This window comes from Pelodiscus sinensis, chromosome 6 (genome assembly GCF_049634645.1).
Source record: "Pelodiscus sinensis isolate JC-2024 chromosome 6, ASM4963464v1, whole genome shotgun sequence".
Lineage (NCBI taxonomy): Eukaryota > Metazoa > Chordata > Testudines > Trionychidae > Pelodiscus > Pelodiscus sinensis.
This window is the reverse complement of record NC_134716.1, coordinates 54,291,481-54,314,830: the sequence shown is the minus strand read 5'-3', so window position 1 is coordinate 54,314,830 and position 23,350 is coordinate 54,291,481.

Sequence of the window (23,350 nt, the reverse complement as noted above, 5' to 3'; positions counted from 1 at the left end):
CCAAATCAGAGGACAAACTTTTTGAAGAGGAGAACAAATATTTGTGTATAATTAACAACATCGAAGACTAGAGAAAAGAAACATAACTCTGATTAACATTATTTTTAGGAATAAAATGTATTTGTCTGAAATTGTAGGATGCAAAGAACTTAGCTATTGTATTTTTTAGGGCTCATTTGATGTGCTGGAAAGTTCTGAAATGATTTCAAGCACTGTACATACAAGCCAACATACATGTACGATTCACACATGGGCAAAATAATTGAGCTATACACCATATCTATCTACTATTTGAGAGAATGTATCTGTTTCTTTTTCTGTCTGTTCAAGAACTACTCCTACCCAGTACACGCTAGGACTACCAAATTCAGTATACAGCTTTCTATCATAACAAAGCAGGGTATGGGTTTGGTTGTGCCAGGAAAATGGGATGTGCCCGCAATGAGATTGCATCTCATAAAGTCATACAGAAGAGAGACAGAATCACCAGGCAGGTAACAGGGGCTAGCTGGGGTTGTCTTCCCCCCCATCCAGGACTATCCTAGCCCTGAACCTCCCACTACCCAGGCTGCAGTTACCCTCCCTATTCATATGGAACATTGTTGGCTGTTTCCCTTCATGAAGTTTGCTCCATTCCTCACACTGGCTGGGGAGCACAGGGGGACCTGCCCCAGCTGGGGGACATGCACCCCTCCCTCGCTGTGCAGCAGTCATGGAGAAGAGCTTCTTATCTGGCCCCAAGCTGCTGCAGTGAGAGAGGGGGCTGGGGTTGTCCTCTCCCCCCCAGGGTACAGTATGCAGCCTGCATACTGAACCCCTCATGCATAACCCCACCCAAAAGCAATGATTTAAATCAAAGCTTTTTCATTTTCTTTTTATTTTCCAAAAAAACAAAATTTAATTGTGTTAAGGACCCAAGCAATGCCAGGTAAATCATCTAGTATGATATGTTTTGCAACTTTTCGTCGGATATGGCACATCTCTTGGTGAAGTGAGACACAAATCAGCGCTCACCTTTTTCTAATCTAGTGTGCTAATTTAGATCTGAAACTAGCTGAACAGAATGTAGCTTTCCTTCCCTGAATGACAGGGGGCTCTGTGTTCTCTACAACACACCTGGACATGAAATTGTCAGCAGGTAATGCATCTGAGGTTATGACCTCAGCAACAGATGCATTTAAACTTCTATCAGGTTAGTGTGAGATGAGGTGTCGGTCAGACTACTAGTCACCATTTTGGCAGAAGTGGGATTATTGAGGTGGAACAAGCACACTCATGGGTGAACCAATCAACCAAGAACAGTAATGTCCATCATGCTCTCCATTGCCTAGGAGGAGATGGAGAGAATTGCCTAATCCTCGCAGTGGTATTTGCGGAAGTATGTCATGGGAAAAGTGTTCCTCCCTGCAAACCAGCAAAAAATGTTATGAAACGTTTTTACACATTGCTCTGTCTGGAACACTTAGAATGTTGGGCATGTTTCCATGGCAATTTAGATCCCCAACTGACCTCAGCTTCTTCCATTGCTTGAAGGAAATTCAATACTGACTAAAATATCCTTTTCACAACTTCTGAGAACCTGTGGCTGCTTTGTGACCTGGTGGTAAGGATCACAGACAGGCAACGTGGAGGTGTTATTCCAGGCACCCCATCTGAAAGTGGATCAAAAAGGCATTAGGCACTAATGAAAGAGACTTCACCACACACAATGAAAACATAAAACAGGAAATAAAAAAGCAGCAGGGAAAATAGACTGCAGACAAAGTCTTCAGGATTCCAACATCAATATTCATTTTTAAGACTAAAATGTTTGAACCATTTTTATGACAAGAAAAGCCTTTTTTACTGGCTGCTGAAAGGTTTATGATTGCTCTATGATCTAGTCTATAATTTCTAAATTATTCTTGAATTTGTCACTTAGGGATCTCCCTCATGGTTAGCCAAAGAAACTTGCAACCTCACAATGTCACAGTCATCACTACTGCTGACCAAGATGCAGATGCATCATTATGGGCACATTGTGTCTTGCCCAATTTTACCTATGCCAAACACATGCAAAGAGAAAAAGAACAGTTACTAATCTGGTAGGTTACTGTTGTTTTTTCCAAGATATGTTGCACATGCCCATGTCACTTCATTGAATCACAGGCAGTTCAATTCAGAGGTGGGATTTTTAGAGTCTCTCTGAGTAATGACTGAAGAACTAGCCATTCAAACCTGGCATCATCCCTGGAATGCTGAGCTATAGCATCACGTGTTGTACAGGCGGCCAAGTTGCAGCTTTACAAACAGCTGTTATAGGTATTGAAGCGAAAAACTGTGGGAGCTGCCTTATTGCTCAGACTCCCCCTCTTCTTGGCAGAGGAGGGAGGAGTCTAATGTTGGTAACATCATTGCACAGATGTATGCAGGATGAAGAGCCTTCCATCTGGGCCATGGACAGTTTGGATGAAATCTAAAGAACCTAGTTCTCTCCAAATGAAAAGTGAATGACATTCCAACATCTAAAGTATGGAACTTCTCATTCTTATGAGGAGGGGCCTGAGACACCACTTGTGATCTTTGCTAAACAATCTGCTCTGGAGATGTACCTAGCTGTTCTGAGTATCAGGAAAGTGAAAGGCAATGAGAGATATTGCACTGGTGATACAGAACTCCCAAAGATGCATCACTTTTGGGAAGAGGGAGACTGAGCGTTGTCCATGAGCACTGGTGTTAGGGAGCAAAGCCTGACCAGCCACACAACTCTTGTATGTTTATGTGGAGAATCAAATCTTGATAAGACTACAGACCTTGAGTTTGTCAGTTTCCTAGGTGAATTCCCCAGCCTAGAGCAGTAGCATCTGTAACCAGAGTCAATATGGATAAGAAAGAAACAAAGGAATTTACCAGATACACATTGGCAGGATCGTCCATTAGTCCATGAAGTACTCCTGTGGATACTCAAATCAGCATGTCCAATAGGTGACAAACTAGGAACTACACTAATATTGAACAGCCTTGTAACTTTCCATAACTGCAAAAGAAGTCCATTTCCTTCTCTAGACATCCAATGAGTATATCAATAGTTGAATTCCATTAGTTAAAGTGAAGGACAATGCTATCATCTATCCTGACTGAGTGGTACACGGCCTTACTGTTGTATAAATTTAGAGGGAATATACAGTCCCAAAGCTGTTCACATAGCCCATCACTGTCCTATATTATATAGTGTTAAACAAAGTTTAGAGGTTGGCATACAGAGACTTCAGCCTGCTTTAGCACCATGGCAAACATATTCTTAAAAATTCTTTTAAACTTTTTATTAAAAAGGCTCAGAAAAGATGGAAAAACACTTACAAATTTTGAAATGGAAAGGAAAGGAGTCATTTCAATAACATAGTGTGTCCCTCTTCTCTTTACCTGGAGAGAATTTTAGAAGGAAAAAACACTCAGGAATTAAATTTTGGGGGAAAGAAAAGTAGTAAGTTGAGATGAGCTGAAGCTGTTGTTGATGCTGCTGTTAAAGACCAATCCCATTTCACCTCAGGTGGTGTTTGTTTGGGATTGAGCTAGGGAAGGCAGCAGGCACAATATCATCCGGATCCCTCTCTTGGGCACAGCCAAGTCAGAACTGACAGGGTCGGGATGACAAAGGAGTGGGCTTCAAGAAACGGTGAGGGGTGTTAATTGTGATTGTGAATCTTGCTCTAGTAACCTCCACTTGGTTCCTCTATTTCAGTGGTACCCAACCTGTGGTCCACGGACTCCTGGTGGTCAGCAACAATACTGGGGGAAGAGGGAGGGAGAAGTCCATGGGAAGTTTAAAAATAAGGATCAGGCCCACCTTTTTCATTTTCTTTCCTTGCTTTTTTTCCCTTTTCTTTTTTTCCCTTCTCCAGGGAGGGAGATCCATGAAATGTTGTTAGATTGAAAAGAGGTCCATATGCTTGAACAGGTTGGGAACCACTGCTCTATGTCCTATTCCCGCAACAAATGTCTCTTTAAGGGAGTGAGAGGTGGAATAGCCCAGCCTCTCATCATTTTATTCACCAATTAGGCCTAGGTTTTGATATATCAATTTTGGTTTATTCCTTTCTTGTTTAACACCTTTTGTTTTCACTAAGTGGGATTTTATCATACACTGAATTGATAGAACTTAAGGATTTTTTGCACAGTATCTTTGTTTCTTGTCTTCTCTTTTTTTGGTATAATTTCCCTCTCTTAGTTGTTATTATAGGGTATTTTGACATTTTACCATTTTTTATGTATTTTTCACAGATGAGGTTGCAATTAGAATAAATCTGTCTGTCTGTCCAAGAACTCCTCCTAAATGGTAAGAGGTTGGACCACCAAATTCGGTATTCATCTTCCTCTTATCATAACTTAAGGCAATGTTAGGGTTTGTCTGTGCCAGGAAAATGGAATGTGCCTGGAATGGGATTGCTTCTCAAAGCCATGCAGAAAAGAGACAGAATCACCAAATCAAGTACAGTCCTCAAAACTGACATACCTGAGTGAATGTTGAAAGCAGGCTCAGGAGGGCAGGAGCTCACAGAGTACCACTTCTGCCTACCAACCCCAGCACAGATCTACATTCTGGGCTGGCAGGGGACTGTACCTCCCCCCCCTACTTGTGGCAACTCTGTGCTGGGGCTATGGGAGGGGGGCACCTCCCTTCTACCTCCAGTTATGTCTGCTCCATGCTGAGGCCAGAGAAGGAGTTCTCTTTTCCCCCCTCCTCCTCAGCCATGCCACCCATCCTGGAGCTGTCCCAGAGCTGCCACTTCTCGGGGACAGGTGGTCTTTCTGTGGCCACCATCCAATTTAACCTGGATCTGCCCCAGCTGAGGGACATGCACCCCTGCCCCAGCCATGCTCAGTAGAGCCCTGTAGAAGTCATGGACAGGTGCTTCTCACCTGGCCCCAAGCTGCTGCGGTAGGGAGGATTGGGGCAGTCTGCTCTCCCTGGGGCAGCCTGCTTACTGAACCCCTCCTCCCCAGCCCCACCCCGAGCAATGATTTAAATGAAGCAGATACATTTTCATTTTATTTTATCCAAAAACAAAAAATGATTTGAGTGAAGGACCTGAGCAATGCTGGGTATATCTAGTATTACATATTACTTGACTAGGTGTTACAAAAATTATAATAAAAAACCTAAAGATACTAAAAAGATAAGGAATTACAACTTACTTTATTTGTAGCTAAAACACACCTTGAAATTATTGTTGTTGAAAGTTTGTAAGATATTTAGAAACAAAATAGCTCATCTCTTTACCTGCTTGCCCAGAATGAGTAAGGATAGCAAAAACTGCCTCTCCCCCATTTTGCAGCTAACATAATTCATGATGTATATTTGCAGCTAACATAATTCATGATGTATATTTGTATATTTGCACAATCAATAAACATGTTATGCATCATTGGTTAAATTTGCTCACTTGGAGAAGAACTTCAGCCCCAATGGCATTTTTAAATATGTGTGTTGCCTCCTTTAAGCAGAAGGAACAAAATTAATGTCATTTTGGAACCACTTTTGCATTCATGAGCGGTTTCCTTTGTGTGATTATTTTAAACAAACTTAAAACATAAGAATTTTAAAAACTAACTATTCTCTTAAACTAACTTCAAAAACTTTGAGTATGTATTAACCCTTTAGGGCCCATACTGGGTGCCAAAAATGTTATATTAATATAGATGGAATGTAGGGACCCAAATATGTTATTAACATAGTCCAACATTAAATAATGTTAACAAGGCTTAGGGTTTGGTATACAGAGCCCTCAGCCTACTTAGTACCCTGGATAACACACCATGGAAAATCCTTTAAACCTTTTATTATTCAATATACAGAAGAGGAAGGCAAAACCGTTAATGCCTTTGAAATGAAAAATACTAAGAAAGTTTTTTGTTTTAACAAAAATATTTTTCCCTTTTCTTTCAGCTGAAGTTTTAGAAGGAAACAAAACCCTTATTGGATAGTCTTTTAGGTGGCATGAGAGATGTTAACAGCTGTCTTTTACAGAAGAGAGATGAAGTTACTTGAGATGGGCTGGAGTTATGTTGCTGATAATTTTTCTTTTTGGTTTGTTCTGTGTGTCCTATCAAAATATTTCATGAAGGAAAAAAAAATTAAACAACTTGAAAAAGAACACCACAATCTTTTAAAGTTGCAATAACCTTTGAAAATGTTAAAAATGGATAGCAGTTTAAATGATCAAAGGAAGTGAAACTAGACTCAATTAGGGTTTAACTCTTCTACCCTCCCCCCCCCCCCCCCCCATGATTACTAATTCCGAGAATTATTAAAGCTATAATTCTATAAGGTACTTAAGCATGTGCATAACTTCAAGCACTTGAGTAGTTCCATTAAAATCAGTAGGGTAAAGAGAAAAGGCTGTGGGAAATAGTAATCTCTGAAGGGTTCAGAATGTCCTTAAACTTGGCTTAGCTCCTGATCCAAGGCCCTCTTCTTATTGACCTAAACAGACATTGGGTGAGACTATTAAAGGGTATGTGTGAGGTAATTCCCTATAACTCAGTGATCCTCAGCTGTCTGTTGGGTAGATCTGCTACAGAGCAGCCTTTAAGCTATATTAAGCTGAAGGAAACAACCCAGAAGCTGAGAGCCCCAGTTTTGGGGAAAGCAAAGGAATCTTAAAGCCACCCTGGTGTCCCTCCTCCTGAATTGTACCAGATGCAGAAAGGCTGGAAGCTGAAGATCTGACTCAAAGGCTATAAAGATCAAACAATTCGGCTGTGTCTACATTAGCATCCCTTTTCCGGAAAGGGATGCCAATGTAGACACAGCCTTCGTGTTCCCTAGATCATACTCAATGTCTACATGCATGCACAATTACCCAGAAATGGCATGCAATGTACTGTGTGTTTTCAACAGAATGCATGGAAGAATAAAAGGAGGAAATTTTTGTATTTTCCTGCACTTCACCTCCATCAGGCAACAATTAAAATTATTTTTGTGTATAGGACATAACAAGGAGTAGATCTGTGATGAAGTTACTGTACTGTACTTGATACTGGCAGAATAATACCCAGATATTTCCACAGATTTGCTTCAGTACTGTAATCATTAGTGGCAACTGCTTAGTGCTAGCAAGTTTTGTACTTTGGCAAGCTTGTTGTATTAGACATACCTCTTTAAACTGAGATGTTTTAATGAGTATGAGCTACATGAGAACTCTGACAGCAGCCCTTGGGAGAGCTTGCCAGTCAAAACATGGGTTGATCCAGATCAATTAAAGTTGCTCTGTAGCACCTTGAACCATACAATGCATAAAAAAATCTCTACTGAAGTAAGTTTAGCAAGACCCAGGTTTTAGCAACATAGGGCTTAACTGAGTCTATTAAGCCTTGTGTTATGGGTACCACAGATCCATCAACTCCAGTGGGGGCACAAGCAGCCATTCTATTTCAAGGTGTATGCCTCAGCCTAGAACTCCTTTTCATGGGGAGTCCTTGCTATACCCCTTATGGAATGCCACTTGCACTATCTTGTTCTGGGAACCTGTGCAGAGGAGGGTCAGAGTCATTGCCCTGCCTCATATTTGACTTGTTTGGGGGTGATTTCTGGCCTGGGGAGAATATTCAAGTAGTCCCTGCATGCCCCTCAATGCTATTTTCCTGCCTGCTCTTCTACACGCACAGTGCATAGAGCCAGGGAAGGCTCTTTGTTGTAGCCCATCTCTTGCTGCACTCCTGCATAAAAAACAACAAATAGTCTGGTAGCACTTTATAGACTAAAAAAACATAGATGGTATCATGAGCTTTTGTGGGCATAGCCCACTTCAGATGACCAGAGTGTTGCTGGACATCCAACACTACAGTCATCTGAAGAAGTGGGCTGTGCCCATGAAAGCTCATGATATCATCTACGTGTTTTGTTAGTCTATAAAGTGCAACCAGACCATTTGTTGTTTTTCCTGTTACAGATTAACTCAGCTATACCTGTGAAGCTTTTCTGCATAAAAGTCAGTTATGATCTGGCCCATTGGGAGAGCAATGAACGGAACAGGCTTTACTAGTCAAGAGTTGCAAAGTTTTCAAGAGGGCTTTTTATTACTTCTCACACTGAAAACCAGTTTTGATTTTAATGATTAAAATGAAACTAAAGCTTCGTTTGGGTGAGCGCTGATAAGGTAATAGCCTCAGGTTAAATAGCAATATTAATGCTCTCCAAGCTTGGCTTGGATCATTCCCAAGCCTCCCAATATCTTCTCAATTCAATTGGATATAAAACAAGTTTGAAGTAGCCAAACACATATAATGTTTTTCTTTCCCTTTTCCCCTCTCCAAACCTTACATTCTTTTGCCTTGTTCAAGCTCCCTAGTGTTTTATGTGAGAATTCAGAAGTCTGAGTCTCTGAAAACAATTGTTATGTCAGCTGACATTAACACAGTATGCACTTTAACTATTTCTCCTACCATACCCATCAAAAGCAGTGACCAAAACTTTCTTATTCCTCTTCAACAAAATTTCTCATTTTCTTCTAGTTGTCAGACAGCCTCTGTGCAGGCTCACCATACAAACCTATCAAGTCATATAACTGAAATTAATGTAGAAAACTGTTTTGGTAGTCAATTATGAAAAAAATTGAACTCTTACAGTTATAAGATAATGAAAAATATGCACATTAATTGAAATGAGTAATCTAAAATTATCCATCACTATAATTAACTCACAAATTGGGGGGAGCAGAGGTGTTTTTCCTCCCTCAACAATCAGAAGAAAAACAGAGGCAAAAGTTCTGCTACTAAAACTTGGAATGTTCTAGCTGCTGTTGCTGTCCAGGACAATGGGAGGTTCATAGCATACACAAATAAACAACTACAATTTTAGATACATCGATTCGGGCTAAAAATATTTAAATACATAAATAAATTAATTAATTCCAAGTTTTTTCAATGAACATTGTTCAAGGAAGAACATGGAAAATTAGCTGGAATGTAGTTTACTATATATATGCATATCATAAGATGGTTGCAATTAAAGGCATTAATGTAGGAGAGAATCAAGCCCCCCGTGTTTACTAGCAATTATATAACAAGGTATCTAAGGCCTTGTCTATACTGCTGTAGTGAATTGACCCAAGTTATGGTACTCCTGTTAGGTGAATAAAGTAACTGGAGTCAATGTGGCTTAAGTCACTTTTCATGGTCCTATACCATGCAGAGTCAATGGGAGATGCTCTTTCATGAATTTCCCTTATTCTTCTCATAGGGGTAAAGTACAAAAGTAATCTGGACTGCGCTCTGCTATCAATTTGGCAGGTCTTCACTAGACCCACTAAACTGAAACAAGTATGTTTAGACAAGGCCAAAGTTAAAATGATTTATGCCTAGGACAATGGAATCTCCGATACTTGTCACATGAAATAGATAACCCTAACAGACATTCCAAGCTGCATTTCATTTGTAAATACTAGCTCAAGAATTTGTATAAGAGCTATTGTTAAGAGATGTAAGTGCTTTTGGAACACGTTAATGAACTTGTTTAAACACAAAAATCATACCAGAATAACTTCAAAATAATTTCTTGATGTACTGAGGTTTGATATGCAAAACTCCTCCTAGCCTTAATGTGGGTTACCACAGGTAATTTACCTAATAAATCAAAAGAAGAGGAGACTCTAGAACATACAGAACTACATACACACCTAGTGATAATATTCTGAGGCATTTATTATCTCAGTGAGGCAGAAATAATTTGATTGTGAAAATCCTAGCATAGTTATTAATGGTAAGTATCCATTTCAATTTTTGCAATAAAGGTATAAGGCATGAAACATTTCTATATAGATGAATCTATGCTCACACATACACAGGTTCTCCGATTAAAAGTTACAGAACACTATCTAGAGCTATCTATCTATCTAGTGGTCCAGGAAAACCAGCATAAAGGGTACAAAGCCCAATAATACACTATCCAAAATTGTATTACATTCCTCCCCCCCCCCCCCCCCCCCCCGACACCACATGGTGAAAATTCACACTTAATTTTGCATGGTTTAATATTCTGTCCACTGTCACTTACAGATCTTGTATCAGATTCCATGATTTTACCTCCAATTGAGCAGATTATTACTAATTCACTTTTACATCCTGACAATGAAAGGTATACATATAAACCATTGCTGAACCTATTTTCAGAGAACTACAAACTACTTGAAGCAGTATTTTCTGAAGAGCAATTCAGTAGCAGAAAACAGGTAACACTAAAATAAAAATCTTGAAACTCTTGCAAAACATTCATTTTAATTAATATATTCCAGAAATGCAAGAGGACTTTAAAAATACCTCGCAAATGGCAGATAATTCTTAATTCTCATTAATGTTTTGTTGAGAAAGACATTGTATTATCTAGAAAAGCCTTCGAGAATAAAACTCCATATCTATAGGTATTTTTTTTTAAAGGGGAGCAATTTAATAAAAACAACAAAGACAGAAACCAAGAACATTAACTTTCACTTTGCCTAGTTTCATACTCATATTCTTGCTGTAATTATAACACAGAGGTCATTCCAAAGGAATTACCAGCCTTCAAATGATATGAGACAATTATTCTCAAGGGAGTCAAACAAATTTGTAATACAAATACAGTTGAAATTTCAGACATCAATCTCTTTTTTACCATAGCATGGGAACAAGGGAGCTGTGAAATGTAATTTTACCCTAAGGCCCAACAAACGATTGCATTTAAATGTTTTTCCCTCCCAAAAAACTTTGACATGTGAATATATCCTAGAAAAGCTGAAAATGTTCAGCTTTTATAATAGAGTTTCCTGTGGGTAATAGCATTTAAAAAGAACCAAGAAACTGTTCTAAGAGACTTTATGGATCTAGATATAAATTCACTAACCGCAACCAGTTTGTAGAGGCAGACATGCATTAGAAATGGGACTATGCTTCATCCACACATGGAGTTGAACTGTCTTACAGTTTTGTATATTTGAATCTGGGGTAAGGATATAGCCCATTATATGAATTCAGCACCAAACTTCCACAAAGTTCAGATCCAGGATTTTGATTTGGACTTCATTCTAATGCCTTAAATTGTCACTTACTGACTTTAGTGATACTCCCTTGTGCTTAGGGAATTACCACGAATGCAAATGTTTAGGAGCCCTTACTATCTTGAACTAAACTAAAAGCAGCTTAATTGTTGCATGAAAATTTGTTACAAAAGATGAATTTCCAGGACAGATAAAAACACCAGTGCTTTATTTCATCCCCAACTCAATAAGAAATGGGTAAATTAAAAAACAACTCACAACCCTTTACAAATGGGAACAAGCCTGCCGATTGGGGGGAGGGAGGGGACGCACAGGGCCAAAGGGAGCACTTGCTCTGGAGTCCGGTGAGGGAGTGGTAGCAGCTGAAGCCCCAGACCCTTTAGATCACTGCCAGAGCACCGTGATACGCACTCTGGGCAGCTCGCAGGGCTGACTGGGGGTGGGGTGTCAGCACAGTGCACTCTAGGCAACAGTGAGAGCTGCCCTGCCCCTTCCACACACACACCACACACCTTGCCCAAGCAAATCTCTTAGCCCCTCTGAATGGGAACATCAACAGACTTAATTGCAGCAGGGCTGCTGGGTACCACTCTCATTAACAAAACCCAATCTTTTCCCTGTGGACAGGAAAAATAATTGGAGATGGTAAATGTAGCCTCTTACGCATCACTGGATGAGCTTTATATCACCTCATCATAATAATAATGGACTTTCACCAAGGAGACTTCTGTTCCCATGAGCCAGTTATACTAATGCTTGGAAGAAACGGATAAAATTAATGTTGAGTGTTTGTTGGCCACTAATATAGTATTTGTGTGTGCATCAATGTTATTGTGGGTATGATGCTGTGAATTTTAGTGTATACAGGTGGGAAAATTCTGCTGTCCTTACTTAAGTGGGTGTTTATTCATCTGTCTCTCTTGGGTATTTATACAGTGTCAGTCATAGTATTGATTTAAACCACAGGATTTAGCTCAATATAATTTTCAAAGTGGTTAAGTCGGAATGGATACTGGGGAACTGCTTTTTGGCTAATGTTTGATTTACAGAAATCTATAACATTTTCTTTCTTCAGGTAAGTGCATTTCTTCAAATGTCATTACTTTGTGGAAATCTTTAAAGCTGACAAGTTACAATATGACTTTTGACAACTTAGCAATACAGCACTTTATGGGTTTTATTGCATATAAATAGCATATTTTTAGTCATGTGGAATTTAGGGTTAGTATTTCTTTTTGAAATAAAATCTTTTTTTGTTTGCTTTAGACATTACTTAATTTATGAGAGTGTTCATATATATCTACAGAGAGAGAAAATGTGTGTGCGCGCGCACGTACGTGCGCACACATTTTCTCAAGTATCCATTCATTATTATGAAGCATTCTGGTCCTCAGTGACATATACTGTCAACAGCTGACTATAGGATCTCATTAAGCATAGTTTGTGAAAATATTTAGGTTTACCTTCTGACTATTGTTGATTGCACAAGAATACTTCCAAAATGGTAGCCAACAAATTAATGAGAAATGCAAACACCTCCTGGTATAAATGATGCAAAACGAAGTTGTGCCTGTTTGATTGATGAGGATGATTGACTTAGGAAGTCTGTGCAGTGAACTCCCTAGGTATTTGGGATGAGGATAGTGGTTGAAATGTCATGTTTCTACTTACCAAATCGAATAATCTCATCCACCCCCACTCCCAACATCCCAACAGTGTTTCTCAGATACTGTAGCTTTCCCAAGAGATCTCTTGAGTCAGAAAAATTGGAAAAAAATTATGTGAAGAGTGGCAGACATCCTGAAGCTACCTTGAAGTGTTTTCTAGCAATATACCCACATCTAACTGATGGTGGGAACCATCTTGCCCATTTTCATATCATATTGTGGCAGTGGCTGGTTCTCTGATCATTCAGATATATACTGACCAAGTTCTTAAGCACACTTGAAGTTCTATTTCCTGAATTTGGCATCGGTACATTAAGTAGCCTCAGAATACAGAGGCAAGTGTTTTGTTTCAGTGGAGCTAGCTGAGGGCTGTAGTCGGGCAACATTTTTGGTCTGAGATTAGGCCAAAAGAAAAGGTTAATCAGTCATTGCTTTTATGTCAACTCATGGAAACAAATAATACCTCATTGCCATGAACCTCATTGCCATAATACCTCATTGCCATGATACTTGCGTGTGGGGAAAAATCATGTGTCCTGTAATGATTAGACCAAATTATGAAAAAGACTTGTACGTAAAACACCCCAGAAAATAAAATTAATGTTAATGCTCAATCCAAGTCATGTGAATTTCAATCAAAATACCTACAGATGCTTTTTAAAAATCTGTTGAAGTTGCCCAAGCAGCCCAGACTATGCATCTCTCCTATGTGTTTATTTGACAAGTAAATTGCAATTTTTAAATCTTTGAAAGCAGTTATCAAACATCTGATGTGTCATATTTATACTCTCTAACATTTACAGGAAGTTCTCCCTCATTTAAAGTGGTCTTTGACACTTAATGCCACTAATTGCTCAGTTGTAATGACTCAGTCCAAAAGAATCACATTCACCTAATTTATTTTATATATTCCTATACAAGTGTTGCATATTGTAAATATATTATTAGTTTGATCTTATCTTAACTTCACTCACATGAATTATCTACTTTCCCATCTTTAGCCCAAACTAGGTGTGATGTGAAACTAGTGAAGAAAGTTGTATAGAAAAGAGACTTCTTTTTCCATATCTTTCAATGAATTTTTAGAAGTATCAGAATTCCCTATGTCTAGAAGATCTGGGGAACATGGAAAAAAGGAACAATTTAAAAGTAACTATTCTGATTCCCACTTTTAGTGGGAAAAATTATAAGAATCACACTGAACCTTTGACATAGTGATTTACAAGAAAAAATACTATTATCATCATCCTATGGTTATACAAAGTGCCTCCATTATCTCCCTGTGGCCTCAATCTTGAAGATTTTCAGAGGATGCCTAGGAAACTGACTTCTACAAATCAGGCAGCAGAATTTAAAACTGAGGCCAGACAAATACACATTAGCACAGGGTTGGCAATAATTTTTGTTGGAAGGCCACTCCAAGATTTTGGAAAGTGGTTAAGAGCCACACTTTTCTGTAGAGAAGATGCAGGGTCTAGGATGGAGGTTGGGTGCAGAAGGGCACACGGGGTAAGGGACTGGGGTGCAGGATATAGTGAGGTCTAAGAGGAGTTTGGGTGAAGGAGGGGGTTGTGACCTGGGTCAGGAGATTAAGGTGTAGGGTCAGGGAGGGAGTATGGGTACAGGAGAGGATACTGGCCTCGGGGAGGGGCTCTAGGAGGAGATGCAAAGTCTGGGAGGGAATTTTGACCTAGGAGAAGGTGAAAGAAGATGCAAACTATAGAGGGTTTGGGTGGTGACCTGGGGCAGGGGAACAGTGTGCAGCATCTGGGAGGGTGTTTGGGTGCAGGAAAGGATTCTTGCCTGGGGGAGGAGCATAAAACGGGTTACAGGGTCTGGGAGAGAGTTGTGACCTGGGGCAGATGGTTGGGGTGTAGGAGGGGCAAGGCTGCCAGAGGTAGGTTCTGGCTGGAAGGTGCTTACCTAAGTGTCTCCTGGCCAGCAGCCCCGCAGCACTCCCAAGGCAGGCTGGACTTCCTGCCTGCTACAGCCTCAGATCACTTTAAACTGGAGGCTGTTCCCTCCAAGTGGATCTCAGCTCTGGGACGGGGTAGAGGCTTGAGCTGCCTCCATCCTCCAGGCCAATTTCTCAGCTCCTATTGGTTGTTTCTAACCAATAGGAGCTGAGAGATTGGCTGGGATCAGTTCCTATTGGCCGGTTCTTTCCAGCCAAGAGGAGTGAGGATTGGGCTGGGAGATCACACAAAATCTCCCCCTCCCAGCAGAGCAGAGAACTGCACCGACTGCATTTTAAGCCATAGGAACTGTGTGCCTGAGGGTCCCAGCAGAGCTGGATCTGGTGGCTTGGTGGGCCGGATCAGGCCCCCGGGCCATATTTTGCCCTGAATTAGCACATTATCTGTGGTTGTAGTTCTGGTAGCTGAGATTGGGTAAGCATGGTGAGCCAATGGCAAGTTAACTTTTAAAACAAATATTTTCATTTCTTTGCTATGAATCTTGAAAAGGGATCCAAACATGCAGAACTTCAGCTGGAGTAAACAGATGAATTTCCAGTACAGTCGGTAGAAAGCCAATAAAGCTGAACTATATAAACAAACATTTTTATAAAACATGTTAACTGATATTATCTTTTTGTTTGCTCAAACTGTGAATTTGCCCAAGGATCCAAGCAGAGTTCTTCCACTCCATTACTTCCTTGGAAACAGTTGGGGATCTGAACACAAACACATATTCAAACAAAAAGACTAGCTGTCATTTGGGAAGATATTCTTTAGTCAAACAAGCTATTGTCTCAGTACAGGGCAAGTGGGTGAAATGTAATGGCTTGAGATATAGAGGAAGTCAGACTACATGATCTAATTGGTCCTTTGGACTTATTTAGCCTACAGAAGAGAAGAGTGAGCAGGATTTGATAGCAGCCTTCAATTACCTGAGGAAAGGTTCCAAAGAAGATGGAGAGAGGCTGTTCTCAGTGGTGACAGATGGCAGAATGAGAATGTTTCAAGTTGTAGTGGGGAGGTCTAGGTTGGATACAGGCCATCCTCGCAATACGTCCAAGATATGTTCCAAAAAACTTGGACTTATAGCAAAACAACTTAAAGTGGGGAATTTTTCCCTATGGCTCACTTCCATTTGCACAAATTGGGGGTTTTTTTGGAATGATTTAAGAGCGGAGAATGGAAGGACTTATAACGCAACAGTTGCTACGAGCATCAACAACTTTAGTATGGAATGGATATATACCGGGTCAATGTATAGTGGGGATGCCCTGTATTAGGAAAAACTATTTCACTAGGAGGGTGGTGAAGCACTGGAATGGGTTACCTAAGGAGGTGGTGGCATCTCCATCCCTAAGTCCTGGCTTGACAAAGTCCTAGCTGGGATGATTTAAAAGCTTCAGAAAGGTAGCCATGTTAGTCTGTAACTGGAAAAACTTAAAAAACAACGAATAGTCTAGCTGCTCTAGCAGCACCTTAAAGTTGATGTAGCTCGGATTAGTCCTGCTTTTAGCAGGGGCTTGGACTCTATGATCTACTGAGGTTTTTTCCAACCCTGTAATTCTATGAGTATGATTCTGGTTTTATACTAAATGGATCTGTGAACATATTCCTTTACATTTTTTTTTCTTTTTGCCTCAGCATCAGCCTTACCATAAGCTGGTACAGTACAATTCCTACAGTGCAATGTAAACGGAAGCAAACTTGTTCCTACAGCAGAATGAACAGTGAACTTCACTCTGAACAGGCTTTTATTCAGTTTCTCAGTTTTGTTCCTGCACACAGGAGCTATGCATATCAAAGGGCTGTAAATGTATGCTCTTAAACAGCCTGGTTGACTGCCCGGGGCAGTCATTTACACCAGGGCTACGTCTACACTGGCCCCTTTTTCGAAAGGGGCATGCTAATTTTAAACTTCGGAATAGGGAAATCCGCGGGGGATTTAAATATCCCCCGCGGGATTTAAATAAAGATGTCCGCCGCTTTTTTCCGGCTTGGGGAAAAGCCGGAAAAAAGCATCTAGACTGGCCCGATCCTCCGGAATAAAGCCCTATTCCGGAGGATCTCTTATTCCTACTTCAAAGGGGAATAAGAGATCCTCCGGAATAGGGCTTTATTCCGGAGGATCGGGCCAATCTAGACGCTTTTTTCTGGCTTTTCCCCAAGCCGGAAAAAAGCGGCGGACATCTTTATTTAAATCCCGCGGGGGATATTTAAATCCCCCGCGGATTTCCCTCTACCGAAGTTTAAAATTAGCATGCCCCTTTCGAAAAAGGCGCCAGTGTAGACATAGCCCAGGACTTAAAGAGGGGGGAGACAGGCTATGGCAGTGCCTCTGTTTTAGGAAAGATCTGAAAATGGACTGTTCCTGCTGAATGTACAGGCCCTGTTTGCATTACAGCAGAATTAAAAAAGATACAGAGAAAATAAGCCAGATGATCCCTCACTATTCTTGGTTAGCATTGATTTAGATCAGTGTTTCTCAATCAGTGGTACAAATACCCTGAGGGATACTTGAGAAGTCTGGGGGGTACGTGAACACAACTGAAATTTGGAGAAAACTGAATTTTTGTTTTAAGTTTTGCAGCATGTATTAGTTTTGTACTTTTTACACCCAAAAATTTTGCCCGCCTGGCTATGATTAAGTTGTTAAAAAACAAATGTGTGGCAATGGTAGAAAAAAATGTGTGTGTGTCTGAAAACTATAGGTACTGAGGTACTTTTTTTAAAGGGAGTATTTTTTTTTTTTTTGAAAAAGGGGTACTTTATTAAAAAAAAAAGGTTGAGAAACACTGGTTTAGATAAAATTCCCTCTACCAAAAACTTCATTCATAAAGAGAGGCAACTATACTAACTTTATTTGGCTTATAATAGTGTCTTCGCTGGTATTTTATTGCAAGTATTTTATTGCATCCAGGCAGAGCCCATTTCCCGCTTTCATTTTCTTTTTTTGTCATCTACTTCTATAGTCATTAAACTCATGTGCTATTTTGAACAGTGTGCCCTGTGCTATCTAATCCTCCCTTTCAACATGAACCCTGAGTTTTGTGTTATAAGTAGGGCTGCTAAGAACATATATAGAATGCCGAGGGAGAGCACAGATCTTGTAAGCAGAAGAGCACCCTTCTGAGTGTACGTAATGCATGGGAGGGGGGGGGGCGGATGTGGGATCACATGCTCCCCTAGATGGGTCTCATGTCCCTGTATATTTAACTGCTGAAGCTGGATGCCCTCACTCTGTACGACCTTCCTTCCCCTTTTCTGGCATGCACAGGTAGCCTCTGCTTCTGAGGCATGGATATAGTAAGAGTACCAAATACTTGTGACAGAGAATCATAGGTCAAACCCAAGATCTTTTCGTGCAGAGAAAATAAGTTAACAGGACTGGGTCCAATATTTGTTGGGTTTCCTGTACAGTCATTCAGTTAAGGCCCTTCAATCAGAATACTCAAGATACAATAGATGTCTACCCCACACTGCTTTGCCATGGCCTGCTTCCGAGGGAGGGGCAATGTGGGGAGAGTTAAGGAAATGGTATATGTTAGATTGAAGAGAGTGTGTCCTGTGACATGCTTCAACCTGAAGCTCTCTAGGCTATGCAGCACAGGAGCATTAGCAATCAATAGCAGATGTTACTAGGGCCTCTGTGCAGCCCAGCCCCCACAATGGCTGGAGTTCTAGGAGCACCACTGCATGGGGTCTGCCTTCTAGTGAAAGAAGTCCAAGAGCAGAAAACCTAATAGTCTAGAAAAAGTTTGGGCTTGCCTATTGAAATATATTTAAAATTCTACTAGAACTCAAAAAAGATTCTGCCTTCCTATGTATGCAGTTATTCAGAAAAGTTATGAAAACAGCAGCAGATCCTCAGCTGCTACTAATTGTCATAGGATAGTCCATAAAGATATGCCTATTGACATTACCTGAAAATCTGGCCTCAGGAATTTTTAATTGTGTTACTCTTGAACACAACTATTAGTTTCACTCCTACTACAGACTGGCAGGAAGGAATTAAAAGTGAGTGTTATTACATATATGACCTGCATTTCTTCTCTATTTTTCATTCTGCTATTCCGACTCACCACTTTTTAAAACACATATGCATTTCCTATCATTTGAAGTCCTAGGCAGCAATTTCTCACCAGGATTAACACCAGGGGACCTTGCAGAGCTAACACTGATGTGATAGGATTTCTAATTTTTCCTGTTCTAAAATTTAATTTAGTGCTGGTGAAAGGTACCAGATGGTTAGCACTGAAAACTGAAGTCATCCATTAATCCTCAGAATAGTGTGAGTATAGCAAGAGAAAGTACATCCACATCCACACAGTGCTGTCAGTCTTTAAAGGAACAGGCTTTAAAGGAACAATTCTCTATAGGATGAGCAGTTAGTTTCCAAGATATTCTGTCCCAGGCCACTGTGTTGCAATTGTCAGAACAGCCAAACAGAGAGGCGATTTTGTGATATGCATCTATATCAAGTCATTACATATAAGCTATTGAACACCTGGCACAGAACTCAGCATTACCGATCTAGATGGAGTTAAAGACATTGACTGGTGTGAAAGACACTGAATATAATATTTCGTGCCCAGTTTTTGAGCAACATAGTCCTCTTAGATTATTTGGTTTTCATTCAGAAAGAAATACAAAAAGTATATTTTACCTGTTCTCACCACTTCTCCGAATATTACAGAAAGCATGTTCTAGCAATCTAGAAGACTGGGAGCCATGATTGGAAATATGGTCCTGCCTTTGTTCTAAGGCTGGAATATATGGCCTTTCTATGATTGTATAATACCAATGCTCCATTCTAATTTCTGATTTACTTATTTTGTAGCACTGAACAAGTCATTTAGCTTATTTATTTCTGCTTCTTCATGATAAAAAATGTGCTACCTTACAGGGGTGTAGTGAAAACATAAAGAAGATGAAAAGTACTGTTGAAACTCAAAATTAAGCATACTAGTAACATTAAATGGCCCCAGAACATCAGTGATGATTTTACTCACTCCAGGGAAATTTTGGTACAATTAAACCAGACTACTGGTCTTCTGGTTAGTATACTATACATGAACCTAGTAATAACAGTGATCTCTCTCACTCTCTCTCTGACTTTGAGACGAGAGGGTTAATAAAAGGAATATACAAATCAGTCACAACAGTTTACTCTTTTTTGCCAAACTTTCTTGCCAAAAAGGGACTCTGAAAAGATCAGAGCAAAATTTCAAGTGAATAATAAACACCATCAAGTGCCCAACAGCATACTGAGGCCTAAACTTTTTAACCTGCTGAAGAGTTAATGAGACATCCTCACTAACACTACATGTATTTAAAGCTGAATGTGCTTAGCTTTCCTGAATACAGGGTCTTAATATGACTGCCTTAGCGACAGGTAGAAAAAAAACCCCACTGGACTATACTCTGCAAGTATATCATCCATTTCCTCCTTGAGCAAAGAACATCTGATAGCTAACTGATACTATGCTTGAGCGTGACCACCAGGCTACTGCCCCCTGTATTACACTGAAAACATTGTGTGTATTTACCTACAACAACCAGTTTTTAATTGATTTTTTCTAAAGGTATTTCTCTTTCCCCCCACCTCCTTCTTTCACTCTGATTAACAATCATAGCATGACCTCATCAGGCCTAGACAAGTATTGATGGGTTATAGTATCATGAGGCTAATAAAGAGCGTTATCCAGTATTTTCTCCTGACACATAAAAACTCCCTTATGAAAGATACAGGAGACAAAGTATAATATAAATGCCATTCTAGTAACAGTGGTATTACAGAGTACATATAGCCAGACATTAGTGCTTTCATTAATGGACTTAAACAGGGTTAGAAGGGTATGTGTGTATTTGGGGAAGGGGGGAAAAAGGGGGAGGTAGAGGAATGGAGTGGTCTCCAATACAGTGAGCCTTCCAAAAGCGCAGCTGTTACAGTTGGGGTGAAGTCAGACAGGTCCTGGTGCACTTCAGAGAAAAATAAATCCTCTGTGTTCTCAATCTGAACACTAGATTAGGACCTGATCCAAAACCCTTCCAGTCAGCGGAAAGACTCCCATTGACTTCAATGGGCTAAAGAACTGGCTTTTGTGTTTTTTGTTTCATTCCTTTATTATTTAACACACTGCTATATTATTATTTTAAAAAGCCACTACCCTGGCTATATTCCTGCAGCCCTGGCTGTGTTAGACCTTTCCTTATTTAAAAAAAAATAAAATGTTCACTCAAGTAGAGTTGTGTTTCACACCATTTGGGGAAGTAAATGCAAACAGGACAGATTCTGATTCAACAAATACCTCTACATCTTCTAATAAACCCCCAAATGGTATAATAAATAAATAAATAATAATATCTTACATTTAATATAGCACTTTCAACCACAAAAACATTGTAAAAGTAAAAGCCCCAAATGCAAACAATTCATATATGTTTTTTTCATCCACCACATTTCTCTGGAGTTAAAGGTGACAAATGGAGTGCCCAGAAACAGTACATACTAGTTTAGGACAGGAACTTTGAATCAGTGTGGAAAAAAATCAATTATTTAAAAAAAAAAATAAAAATTAGATTTCTTTTCATTTGTCAGATTTTTTTAAAATAATCAATAAAATACTAAATTTCTCATTTAAAATTAACAGTTCCAATTAAATCTCATTACAAACATGCTAAACTTACACTTGCTAGTCTGTCCAGCCTAACTACCAGCCCTTGCTTCTTGAAAGTTCTGGGCTTTCTGCACACCCAGAGCTTTGTATATTCCCCCACACTTTTGTGACGGAAGAACAGTCATAGCTTCTGTGCATAAGAGAGATGCTATTTGGGAATATTTTGAAGACATTCATTCCCTGGTAAAAAAGGAAAATGTGTCAAGTGTAAGCAGTGCAAAATGCAGGGCCTATAGTTGCAAGAATGAAACATCATAAGGAAAATTGCTTACTGAGAGCAAATGAGGTGGATGAAGATGTGGATATGTCTGAAGAACAATGTACATCAATTTTTCAATGCGTCATTTTTCAAGACTATGTCTTTTAGTATAAAGTGTGATTTAACAAGTACATTCCCAAACTGTTTGCTATGTTGGATGTTGCTAGGGGGGAAAAAAAGTTTATCTTAACTAATCCTAATGGCTTGTTTAATTAGTCACTTCATGAACATCCTAAAAATCCAGCAACAAAAGAAAATCCCTCTTCTGTATGTCACATTTCACTCCCTCCCCCCAAATCTTTGGAAATAACTCCACTCTTTCAGAGTCCTTGAATATAAACTATAGTCATGGTAATCTTTTCACATCATAAAACTTATAATCCTCCGAAAGTGGTTTCTTAGGGTTTGAGGTATGATGTACTTATCAAATAACTGGAATAAATCAGCTTATTTAGGCTGTGGTGTGTGGGGGGGAGGTGGGGGTGGGGATGGGGGTGGGGATGGGGGGGGGAGAGAGAAGGCCAGCACCATACCAACCTTTGTATACATTAGTAACAAAGCTGTCTGTGACAAGCTGTCCTCTGCATAACTAAACATTTAGTTGTATATTATAAGTAACTTCTGAAGCGATTAAAATGAGTTGGAGTGTGCTTTTCATTTGTCCTGGACTGAACAACACAATGTGGAAAACCTCACTAGTATGTAATTATAGGCAGCACAGCAGTGGTGATTACATGTGCATAAGGATAACTTCTAGCACAAAAACTTCAAGCTGCAATACCAATACAAAAAGAGAGGCTACTTACTCTGATCTGCTGCTGCCTCTGCACAGGGAAAAGAAGACCTGCAGCTGGTGGGTTCCAGAACCTTTTAGCAAAGCTATGCCTGTTGGAGATCACTTTGACACTGCCGAATGGTAACGAATGTTCAATTATGGAAGTTGCAGAGTTCTTTCGCTCTGGCTACACAGGAAGGTGGACAAGGTGCAATGGATGTGACTTAATTGCAATGCAACTTTATTCACCTAGCATATCTGGAAATTGTAGAGTGTAGATGAACATCATTATTTTTTTAATCCCTTCCAACCATTTCAGAAGGCTGCCATCCACCCTCCCCCTTCCCAGCCTGGTTCCAGACAGCTCACTGATGGGCCCACGTTATCCTACCTGTGTTGTACGAGCGGTAAAGGGGATAAATGTCCCCACTGCAGCAAATGGTAGGAGTTTTTTCCCCAATTCCTTTTTCCCAACTTCCTTAGAAGATGCCTCTGCACATCCACTTTCAACTCCTGCCACAAGCTCCCTAATAAATAAGTGGCTGCACTAGATACCACAAGGAGGCAGTTAGGTTGGATGCTTTCTTCACAACCAGTGTGTACATACTTGATCATTTTTTCCCCGATATCAGCCAAAAATATGAGAATGTGTTGAACGCGAATGCTCCATCTGGAGTGCAGAAGGTATAAATACCTCATTCCCCGTCTCCTCCCCACTTGGAGCGCACATGGTGGATCAATGCCCCCATCTGATCCAGCCGATTCCTGTTCCTCTCCTTTACTCTGCTCAGCTAAGTCCATCCCCCTTCCCTCTCCTTCAAACCCCAAATGCAATAGGGACCTTTAAATGAGCTCCATCCACTTCTTCATACCAGCCCGAGACCTACCACATTCAGTTAAGGTGAGCACTTCTCTCTACAGTCAACAGTAGGTAAAACCACCTTTACATTGCATGGAGTCTCATTTCAATAAGAACCCCTCCTCCCACTTTTTTTTAAATGT